The sequence below is a fragment of the Daktulosphaira vitifoliae genome, unplaced genomic scaffold, assembly GCF_025091365.1.
Source record: "Daktulosphaira vitifoliae isolate Bord-2020 unplaced genomic scaffold, ASM2509136v1 Scaffold_3, whole genome shotgun sequence".
NCBI lineage: Eukaryota > Metazoa > Arthropoda > Insecta > Hemiptera > Phylloxeridae > Daktulosphaira > Daktulosphaira vitifoliae.
Window position 1 is genome coordinate 6,240,079 of NW_026099574.1, and position 12,221 is coordinate 6,252,299.

At 27.6% G+C, this 12,221-nt stretch overlaps 1 protein-coding gene and 3 long non-coding RNA genes across 8 annotated transcripts in view; 1 reads left to right on the forward strand and 3 right to left on the reverse strand.

Moving 5' to 3' along the window:
• Positions 1-12,221, forward strand: part of LOC126902963 (calcium-activated potassium channel slowpoke) — a 76,756-nt gene that overhangs the window by 21,930 nt on the left and 42,605 nt on the right. The gene's annotated exons all lie outside the window — the stretch shown is intronic.
• On the reverse strand, positions 2,879-7,900 carry LOC126902982 (uncharacterized). 2 transcript variants are annotated; one of them, XR_007703388.1, is made up of 4 exons: positions 7,887-7,900; positions 5,111-5,254; positions 3,911-4,063; positions 2,879-3,056 (listed from the first exon to the last, which is right to left on the reverse strand). It is a non-coding gene; the product is annotated as an uncharacterized LOC126902982 (long non-coding RNA). The 2 variants fall into 2 exon arrangements; XR_007703387.1 differs by lacking the exon at positions 7,887-7,900 and having other exon boundaries at positions 5,111-5,439.
• On the reverse strand, positions 8,012-9,450 carry LOC126902983 (uncharacterized). The gene is made up of 4 exons (XR_007703389.1): positions 8,831-9,450; positions 8,698-8,727; positions 8,148-8,162; positions 8,012-8,041 (listed from the first exon to the last, which is right to left on the reverse strand). It is a non-coding gene; the product is annotated as an uncharacterized LOC126902983 (long non-coding RNA).
• On the reverse strand, positions 9,488-10,028 carry LOC126902985 (uncharacterized). The gene is made up of 3 exons (XR_007703391.1): positions 9,973-10,028; positions 9,720-9,737; positions 9,488-9,506 (listed from the first exon to the last, which is right to left on the reverse strand). It is a non-coding gene; the product is annotated as an uncharacterized LOC126902985 (long non-coding RNA).

Sequence of the window (12,221 nt, forward strand, 5' to 3'; positions counted from 1 at the left end):
TTTTTTTTTTTTTTTTTTTTTTTTTTATTTTGTTTATTTTAAAATATTTTATAAGGGTTAGCCATAGTAATGAGTCCATCAATTTTTAAAAAAATTTACTTTATCTAACTTAAATTAAATATAAATTTTGATTATATTACCTCTTCAAAATTAAGAAAAGTGACTTTAAATTTCTTATTAAGTTTAAATAATTTTTTTTTATCAAGACTTAATCCTAGTGTACGGTGACTGCGTTTTACATATTACAATTTTATACGCTCGGGGTACGCAGTTCAAATCCCTCCAGTCGAAATCACTTTTTTTGTATTTTTTTCTTAATTTATTTTGAGGTGAAAAAAAAAATTCAAAATAAATAATAATAACTTTCATTTAATCAACATTCAATGAATATCGAGGCTCCTATCATTTTAGTCTGCCCTTGTGAGAAGGACTTTCATATTAAAATATATTACTATATGGTACTTTTTTGTGTCTGTCATTAATTTTTTTCAACTTCCACTTAACCAATTTTAATGACCAATACGATAAAAGAACACGATTTTAATCTTGTTGGACTTAAAAGCCTTTAAGGCTTGAAAAAAATCTTAAAAATTTTAGAAATTCAGACTAATATTTCAAAATTACACTATTGTAAAAAATGGCTATTCCAAAAAAACTTTTATTAATTAAATATCTCAAAATTAATAGGAGTATAAAATTCGTTTTTCTTCTGAATTACATAGTAAAATAAAATATTTTTTAATGATTATAGACCAATATATACTTTATTAAACCAAATTTTTATGCTGACTTCAAGTCATAAATTAGATTTTTTCAATAATCAATTTCTGAGATTTTTACTAATTAGAAACACACGAAAAAGTTAATTAAAAAAATACGTTACAAGTTGAATGTATTATATGCAATATATCATTATGAATAATTATTTAAACACCAACAGGAGCATAAGTTATGTTAGTTCAAAAATTCAATGTCGTTTTTCTTAACTTCGACAAAATATTCAAAATAAATTTAAATTTATATCCTATGTAAATTAAATTCATGTATCTCTTATAAAATTCGGTCGACTTATTATTAAGGCAAAAACTTACAAGTTATTAAAAAAAAAAAAAATTTACACAAAAACTACATGATTTTTAACTACGACATGCATTTGCACATAGAAAATAAGCCATCGAGAAAATTTTTTTCCAACTTATAGTTGGCAATAAGTTTTAATTTAACATGTCTTATGGACATAGTATTTCCAAAACATTTTCAAAAGTTAAGTTAAAAATATTCTACTTTTTATACCGATATTTCAAGATTTGATTCCTCCTTGTATAAAGGGAAATAATCCGATTTAAAAATAAGTATGTACGATGAAAGGACCTAACATAAAGTATTTATAAAATATTTGTATTAATTCATACATTTTACAAAAAGTCATAGCAATTCAAAGTTTAAAATATAAAATCGAAAATTTTAACACAAAAATGGCATGTATTTTAACTATGGAAACCATTTACAAATAGAAGTTAAGTCGTCAGGACTTATTTGTTTTTGTCAATTTATATTACGTATCATAAGTTTTCATTTAACATATGTTTGGAGTATTTCTACAGTATTTTTAAAACTTAAGTTGAAAAAGTTAAATTTTTGTGCAAAGATTTTTAATTCTTCTATATGGCCAGGTAAATGATGAGATTTTTAAAAATTGATATTATATAAGAGGAAATATACGATATATATAAACTTTAAGGGAAATGTCTTCAACATTATACGATTTGTGATCTATTGACATATCGTTGAATGAAATTGGAAGGGTGTGAGCTAAGAAAAAATTAATATCTTTTCAGCTTTGCGTCTAAGCCAACAAAATTTGGACAAAATGATAATTATACCAAAAGTCCTGACACTCGTTATCAGACCGGTTGACACGGCCCGCGTCGCTTCGTTATACACGATGCCCCGCGACTCGTGCCATCTTTATCAGCCGTCGCCCTACTATGAGTATTTGACTGACCAACACCGCGTGTTATACGCTACGGTGCAAAGTCCAGCAAATGCCGCACGGCCGACGACGACCCGCCGAAAATGATGCGAGAGTCTTCCTCCCGTTGTGAAAGCGACAACGTCGACAGCCGAACCGCACCCGCGCACCGTCGCCTACAACGCTGCTAACCATTTTGCCGTCCAAGGATTACGCCGAACATCGCGTCGTCGACGCCAGCGAAAGTGCTGCGATATTATGCGAAGATTATTATTACTGTGTTTATCTTTTCGGTTTGTTTTATTTTTGTTAAAATAATCTGTTGTCGCTCATTTAATAAACGGCCCACGGGTCTCTACCCTCAAAACCAGTGTCGACCACATTCTTGCGACGTAAGTCGTGTCACGGTTTACCAATCGGGTTTAGTGGTGCTTGGATCCGTGGTGGCTGTCACAGGAGTGACTTTGTGGTTTATGGTCTCAGGGAAATCAGAGAGACGGGTCACTTGACCTGTCCTTGTCACCTACCAGCCTTTTCCAGTGGAGAGGTATACTGGAGGTTGTGTATATCATAATACGAAGTGGCTTGGATAGTGCCGCGATCCTACTATGGGGTGCCTGAGGTTGGTGCAAACCAAAGACGAACGGTACGAATAACTTAGTTGTCCGGCGCTAGTGTTCTGTTTGAGGAAACAGTGCGAGCGAAGACCAATGGTATCATCGCTCCAGTTCGCACTGAATCTCCGTGCCCCAGGAAAAAACACCCAATGTTAACGCTTATCACGGTTGTAGGTAAATCTCTTCGGAGAGAAACCCACACAGATAATAAACATGGTACCAAAAGTTATAAGTATTGTCAGTTAGGTTTAAGACACGATGCATGTATGAGATATATAACTTACGGCTATCTTGTCGTCTTATAAGTGGTTGATTACAATATGGGCAATGTTCGTTTTCTTTTTTTATTTTTTTAAAGCATTCCTTGCAAAAAACATGTGGACAAATTGATGAATAGCTATATTTTCCTTTCTTTGTTTTACATTCATTACATAATGTTTTCAACTTAATTACTTCAAATTTTTTACCTGAAAATTTCCATGAGTTGGTAAGTTATAGGTTTAAAAATTGTGTGCCTTTACACATTTTGTCAAGTAATTCTAAACATACTATTAACCACTAGGGCATTTTATTAATTGACTTAAAAACTTATTAATGAGTTGTTAATGTGGTTATTTATTTGTTGGTGATCATTAAATTACTTTTTTAACTCCTTAGTAGTCAGTGAAATAATTTTATTAATTTTTAAAGCCACTTACCCAACTCTACTAGGTAAATACAATTATAAGTATATAATATTTGTGATAACAATTATTGTCTCTAAATAAATAATTTTTGGTAGTAGTTGTGATTTTTTAAATTTTAAAGAAATTTAAATCATAAATGTTTTATGATAAAGTCGTTCTGAGGGTAGATGTAAGGGAAAAACCTCATTCCCTACTATATACTATTTAATTGTTTTAGTCGTAACTTTTTCATTGTACAGTGTGATTTATTATGTATACTAAACTCCATTTTTTAATGAAAATAAATTTAATAAAATTTAGTTTATTTTTATAAATCATTGTAAATATTATAAGTTTAGGTAAGACATATTTATTACAAAAGGTACATTTTATGGGTAACTTTTGAATGTTCAATAGGAACCTATTATTTTTTTTTATGAAAAATCTTATAGTAGAGAACTATTTTTCTATCAGTCCACATTTTATTTATAACATTATCTATTTAATTGTTCTCGTTGAACTTTCTAAAATTTACCCTTACGATAAATTTAATATTTTATTTAATAATATTCATTAAAATTTTATTTAAAATATCATAGGCAGCACTATTTTTATAGAACTAGTATGTAATAAAGTTAAAACTAAAATGTTATTACCTTTTTCTCTAAGTATTTTGCAAAAAGGACAACGTAAATGATATTTTTCTTTAAAATTCTGTAAAAAGCAATTGTAACATAATATTCTTTTACAACATGTTGTTACATACTTTTTCCCACTACCAGAAATATCCGATTTACATGCATAACATACTAAGAAATTAAAAAAAAAAGTTATTTTAAATATTTACTAGAAACTATACTTAAATTATATTCTATACTAAAATAATAATTCAAATTGTTTTAGAAATAAAAGATATTTCGCATCCATTTTGCAGAATTTTTTAACAAAATATTGAATCGAATTATTTTTTATTTTGTGATTGATTATTAAAAACAAAATTGATAAATAATAAGAAAAATTATGATAACATAGTTTTATACGTTATTTCAAGAATACAGTTTTTCATAAAATAATTGTAATTAAGTGAATGCCAAAAATAATAATTGCATTTTTAAAGATGCGGCTTGTGAAAATGATACCCAGTCATTTTTAATCACGTTAAAGAAAGTTTGTCATCGACATAATTTGATATTAGGCAAATTTTATTGGTGATTTCTAAGTTGAGGGAATTAAAAAAAATATTTTTGCCAAAGAAACATCAAATGGAACTTCAGAACTGATTAATTAAAGCTGATATCATGTAGAATATTTTGTATGCTCATTCACCCCACACTTTGGTAGACTCTGTGAAATCACATTTAATTAAGACAATCGTTAAACGCGCCACTTATGTATGAAGAGCTGAACAAGCATTACAGTATTAATTATTAATACTGTAATTATCGCAAATGTAAAATTTCTCATTACGTAATAGGCTAAGAAAAAATTGTTAATTTGCTTTCTATCAGCTAAATGTTGTTGAAAAATTAATATATACGTCTTATAAATTTTAATTTAATAAATAGAATATGCTTTGCATATTTTATTCACTTTTTGACCTATAAAAATTAAGACTCGTAATAAAATTTTGACTCTGGTAAAATATAAAAAATCAAAATAAAAAATATCGAATAAAAAAATAATATAATTATTTATTGAAACTTAGCACTCTGAAAGACTGATTTAGGTATAATGGCTTTAATAAACATGTCTTATAATACCCCTGATTATCTGCTATCTTAGCCTTGTGAAACAATAAAATCAAGTTTACATTTTTTGTATTGTTATAAATTAAATATAAACTTTTTAATACTTACAATTAGGTATAGCAATAAAGCATAAAGGACATCTATCAACACCTGTATTTAGCCAAGAAGTAATACATTTTTTACAATACTTCCTGTTACAACATTTTAAAGTACGTGTTTCTTCATCAAGAGCATCTAAACAAATCCCACACTCTAAAAAAAGAATTAATTTGTTATGAGGGCCAAGTAATGCATTATAACGTATTTATTTAATTTAAATAAACATTAATTAATGTTAATTCATTTTTTAACTCCGAAGAAAATTAATAGATACAGGAATCGGTTATGTTAAAAATAAATATTAAATATAATATAATTTTACTTACACTTTATTTTATTATTATTTTATCAATTTATATCCATCAAATTATATTAAAATTTGTTTATAGAATACAATATTATAAAAATAATTCATCTTCAATGTTCAAGTCATTTTAAATTTGTTAATACTAGAGAAAAAAAAACCCAGCACAGGGGGGTCGCGGCACACTAGTGACGTGGCATGGTTGGATCAAATATAATGATATCTGACAGAGATTAAAATCACTATCAAAATAAAAACGCTTCGATGCTAATCTTTAGATAGTGTTTAATATTAAAAAATTGTTGGATTATTCCATAAGCTACATGATCTGCTATTTTCTTATTAATATCCTGAATGAAAAAGGGATTATTACAAAATATTATTTCTCATAAAAAAATTATGTTGATCCATATATTTTTCAATAAGTTATAGCATTATAAAGTTAAAAATATTGCTATCACAGTCACGGATTGTTTATTATCAATTATGACTATCAATAGATATACTTTTTGTATTAACAGTTAGTGTATTTATAAGCTAACAACAATGTACCTTACTATCATTGATAATAACAATGCTATGTACCTGCTAATATCGATGTCATAAAAAATCAATTAGCTACCTATATTTGTAATCCCTTGTGTATTATACCTATATATTAACTCAAAAATTTGAAACTTTAAATGTTTATATCTAATAAACAAATTAAGTTTCATTAAAAATTCAAATTCCATTTACTATTGAATTAAAAACTCAAACATTTTATTAAATTAAAAATATGTGTTACCATTTAAAAAAACAAAGTTGACACCCTTACCAGGCATAAGGGATGAACTTAAAAAGTATTACATAGTTAATAATTCAAGAATAATGTGTAACTAAAGATAATAATAAAAAAAAATGTTTAAATTATTATTATTCTGTAAGTAATTGAGTGGGTTATGATAAAAAAATCACTCTGTATATTAAATTGCAAGTGAGCGTTTTGTGAGCCTGTAAGAACAACGTTGTTTGCCACTTTGCATAACAACTAGCTATTATAGCAAGTGTCGCCACCACCTAACCAAGGTGTCACACCTATCAAATATTAAACAAGAAAATTAAATTAAACATGGACAAAAATACGAATGTACCAAAAACCGTGTCTATAAAGAAAGGTAACGAAAATAAAATAAAAAAATTAATAAAAAATATAGCTCATTACATAAATATAGTCATAAAAAAGAAAACGATACTTGGTCTCCGAATAATCTAAATACTTCGCCGAAAAGACCTGGGCATTTACCGTTGGTGTCTTTACTCCATAATTGAAAAAATAATAATCACAAGCAAATAAGAAAAATATGCACTCTAATACGGTCAATGACAGAAGGGAGATGAATAGCCAACACCGATCTAACAACCTGTGTTTTTGGGAGGGATCAATACCGATAAACAATTAGACTTTAATTTTATTTATTATCTTTTTTCATCTTATCTAGCAATCAGCTGCAAAAATAATTGCGCCATAAAAAATATATAAGTTGACATAATAAAAATAAACGATCCACCTTCAAATTTGTGACGTTATAAAGTAAAATTTGAATTTAGAATTAGAAAAAAATGATTTCTTGAAACAGTTTTGTATCGCTTCATGTTACACAGAGCCACGTGACCCGTGCTCCTTTTATCAACCATTACCCTACTACGTGTAAATGATTGTTGATGGACTATCACTGATCACGATACAAAGTCCAGCCATATCATTGCCTTTTGTCGTTACCGCATGATAACTGTTATTTTATTTCAATAAAAATTTGGACAAAACCTGCATATTGATTCTTTGGTTTCTTTATTTGTGTCATCGACAGTGTTTTTTAGTGATGGGAAATATCGAATAGTAACTATCGAACTATTTGATAGTCATTCAAAAACTATTCGGTTATACAGAAACAATTCGAATAGTTATTCGATAGTTTAAAATATTCGAAAATGCCCAATACTAGTGTTTTTTTCTAAATAAAATAAACAGATCAACACCACTACTAACTGACTTGTCATCTAACAGGGGGGTGTTGAATGAGACCCCTAGTCATTCCATATAACATTGACACAAGTAAAAATTACCATGAATTATTAATTATCGAATAATAAATATTACATATTTGAGTCAGCCTGACATTGTGGGTAGAAATGTATGTTCCGACATATAGCGTTCCAGGTTTGTTCCTAGGGTGCCAGCGAAATTTTCTTGTGATTTTTTCATTGGTACTGTTTTGTCTCAGGTGCAATCCGTCCTGCTCATCATTGGTCTAGCCAAGAACCCTCTTTGAATCTCTAACATGTGAAAGAGGACCACCACCCTCTATAGAGCATGTTAAGTTTGGGAAATAGAAGGATATAAACTGATCAATATTTTAAACATTGCATTATAAAATATCACAAGTAAAAATGAACTTGAATAATTAATTATCCAATAATAAACATTACATATTTACTTACTAACTTCCTCATCTGAAAATACGAACAAATTAATTATACACTATAACTACATAGAATTAGTTAATTGTGAGACTTAATACCAACTTAACCAATTATTGATTAATAATTTATTATAATTTTAATAACGTCACTAAAGTCACATGGTGAAAAATATCCTGTAATTTCAATGATTTTCATAATATTTATTAAGCATAATAAATGTAAATTGTCTATAACTTATGCATTTCTTTAAATAAATTTATTGGAAAAAAAAACACTAACCTTCTAATTCTTCTCCTGTAAAATAATGTATTTATAATTATTTAATTATAAGAAGGATCCTTATCGAAAAAAAGGAGAATCTATACTGTCCACGTTGTGTACTCCCCAAACGGAAAAATAAAAAATATTATACATCCACAAGCACTCGAATAAGTGTGTAATACACATTTATTCAAAAAACTATGACCTTACTTTTTAATGTCACATTCGGGTAGTCCTTAAATATAGAATGAAATCTTTATTTTCGAAATTTGAACTTCTCATCACTTAATGTTTTTAAAAACACCCTTAAAATATTAAAAAAAAAGTTTCGAATCTTTAGTCAACATTTATCACTACAAGAAAGTTTGATGTTTAACTCGAGGAGTGGATTTATAGTTTTTTTTAGATTACTTCCCCCTCCAAAAAAAAAAAAACTCATACCATAAAGTCTAACATTATCTAAGGACAATCCTAATTCACATTTATTTGAGTGTTTGTGAACATGTGATATTTTTTTGATAAAGTGTCTATCATAGTTTTGTGATGATGTTTTTAATAATGGACATACCGTCACTAAGGTCGCATGTTGAATAATATTCTGTAAATGTAATAACATTCATAACATTTATTAAGCATAAAAAATGTAAATGTAAAATACTTTGGATTTCTTTAAATAAATTTATTGGAAAAAAAACACTAACCTTCTAATTGTTCTCCTGTAAAATAAAGTATTAACAATTGCTTATTTTGAAGAGATTTGCTTGAAATTATACATGATATGTTTTTAATTAATAATTTATTATCACATATTGAAAAACGCCTTATCGTCTATCTCAAACATGTTCCCCCTTTCGAAAGACGGGGTCTTCGAAAACTTGACGGTACTCAGAGTCACATGCTGGAGTATTGATTCGATGTTATGTGATATGTTAGTTTATAATTTAATATTAAATGGCATTTTAATGTTTAATAAAAATTTATTCGTTTATTAGATACAAACATTTAAAGTTTCAAATTTTTAAGTTAATACACATGTATTATACACAATGGATTATAAATACAGGTAGCTAATAAGTTTTATTTTGGCTGTCACAGTCACAGTGTGTTTTTTGTCAATTATGACTATCATTAGATATACTTTCTGTATTGCCATTAATGTATTTATAAACTCACAACAATGTCCCTCATTACCATTAATAAATGCTGTGTATCTGCAAATATCGATGGTATAAAAAACCAATTGGCTTCTGAGATCGGAGTAATGCGTGACCTAGCTAGTTAGTTATAATTAAAATAAATAATCAACAAAATTAAAAATAAAGTTTAAACGAAAAATTATTAATTTTATTAAATATTTACTTGAATTTAAAGAATTACCTGTATAATAATAGAATTAATTACAATATAACGGATGTTAATGATGTTTGTTCGAAAAGACATATTCTTAGATTATGAAATGAATCAAAAAAACTCTAGATTTTAAAATAATTGGTAATTTTTTATTTATAAATCTAAATTATTAGTAAGATACTGTTGTAAAAAGTTGAGTACACTTACAAGAAAAAAATTTTATTCATAACTTTTACTTACTAGAACTTGAAAAAACTCCTAATGTTAATATCAATTATAATTATAATTTATTTAACAAATTAATTGTATCATTGATTTTTATTTTTAGTGAACAAATTATGTTATTGAATCATTATCGAAAAAACAAATTTAAAGATTGTATATTTTGAGAAAAGATATTGAACATGACAACTATTCTGAACAAATAATATTCAATGTAAACAAATTTTGTCCCAAGATGGTTTAATAAATAGAAAAACATGTTTTATATTACCTGTTGATTGTATTAAGAAATACACAAATATTGCTATTAAAGACACGACTGTATTCTGAAAAAATAGTTAAAAGCTTTTCTTATACATAGAAGTTGATAAGTTTTATCAGTCATACTTTTAAAATTTGAGTTATATACGTATACACATGTAGTCGACAAAGTTTTGACAAATCAATTAATTTTTAATCTACTAATTATTAAATATAACTTTTTTTAAAAATAATTTATGCATTCTTAGACTTAAAATTATTTACCTTCGATTTACCTTTTACTATGATGTATTTTTTTTTTTGTGTCTGTTACCACTTTTTTTCAGCTCTCATCGAGCCGATTTCTTTCAATGATACTCCAAAAGATCAAAAATCATATCTAGTCAAAGAAATTATCCTAAAAATTGAAATAATTTCCTTCGTTGCCGTAAATGACCCCTATTTCCAAATCTCCAAAAAATTATAAATTTAAAAATCGTTAATCTTTCACTTTTTTACTTAGAACTGCCATTACAATTCTGATAAATTTAATATAAATAGTAATTATTCATTTTCCTGATTGCTTACAATTCTTAACAATACTATTTTTTTAATTCTCATAAAATCACTTTTTTTTTCTTTTACATTTTTAAAAATGATATAGTTTTGTTGAGAAAATGAACGATGGTTTATTTATTTTTGATCAGGGATTAACAGTATAACACCGATGAAGAAATCGCTCGAGTCCTAGCCGAATTAGATAGGGAGGAAAGAGAGGACCAGTTTGGCCCCAGTTTATACGACCTAGGTAACTTTTTGTAGTATCACAACAATTTAGAAGATCCAGATTATGGTTTAGAGTTTATTGAAGAGGGAAATAATAACAGTGATTCAGAGATCGATATAGACTTTGAGGAAGATGACAAGAATGTACAAAATGATAAAATAGCCGATTTAAAATTTTATATAGGTAAGGACAATGAGACAATCTGGGCAAGCAACAATATTGTTCTACCTTTAAAAACAAAGTCTAATAATATATTAAAAACTCTTCCTGGTCCAGTACATAGCCCAAAAACCTGCTAAGTACGAGCTAAAAATATATGCATTGTGTGATGCTCGTATGTTTTATACATATGACTTGGATGTGTATTGTGGAAAACAAAATATAGGTTCCAACATTATATCAAATAAACCTTATGACGTTGTAATGAGGTTAGTTAAAAGTATTAAAGGGACAAACCGAAACCTTACAACAGATAATTATTTTATAAGTTATCTCTTGGTAGAATATCTACTCAGCGTACGCTTTACTTTTTTGGGAACAATGAAAAAAAATAAAATATAAATTCCCCCAGAATTTGTGAGTGTCGATAAAAACTCTTTGTCTGAATACTACATGTTTGGGTGCCAAGATGACAAAACTTTGATATCAATGATAACAAAAAGAAAGCCGTAGTAGTACAGTCTACCATGCATGACTCCGACATTATTGATAACGACACAAAAAATCCAATACAGATTATGGATTATAATTTTACGAAAGGTGGGGTTGATACGGTTGATCTCATGTGTTCAAGAATAAGTACTTCGAGGAAAACACAATGGTGGCCTATGACAATATTTTTCCGGCTACTTGATCTGACAGGAATCAATTCGTTGAGGATTTTTCAATTCAACAACCATCATATCAAAAATAATACAAGAAGACCATACCTATACAAGTTGTCATTGAAGTTGATGAATGAAAACTTGAAAGAACAATCTAAAATAAACAGTTTGCCAAAAGATTTGATGGTGTTCTTGGAACAGTATAAAGAGCAAAAGAGTTCTAATGACGAGCAAGCTGGACCAATTAAGAGAGGTATATTCTATATTTGTGGATCAAAGAAGAATAACAGAACACGACTAGAATGTAAAAAGTGTGGTAAAAATAAATGTAAAGTACACTTGTTTACTTCCATTATGTGCAACAAATGCCAGCTATCTCAGGAGGAAGATATGGATGTAGATTCAACTTAAGCGATCTCACACCAACAAAAAAGTAATTTAATGTAATTTTATATTTTTTTTATTAAATCAAAATTATATAAACCAAAGAAGGAAATTTATTTTTAGCTTAAGAGTTTGTATTTCATAGACAAAATTTTATTTGTATAATCAATATTACACTTAAACAGTTTATGAAAATACCCGTTACTTTTTAACACGCTTATATTAGTTTCACATGTATGTTGTTTGTTTGTTTGTTGTATGTTGTAAGTTTGTAACTCCACGCGG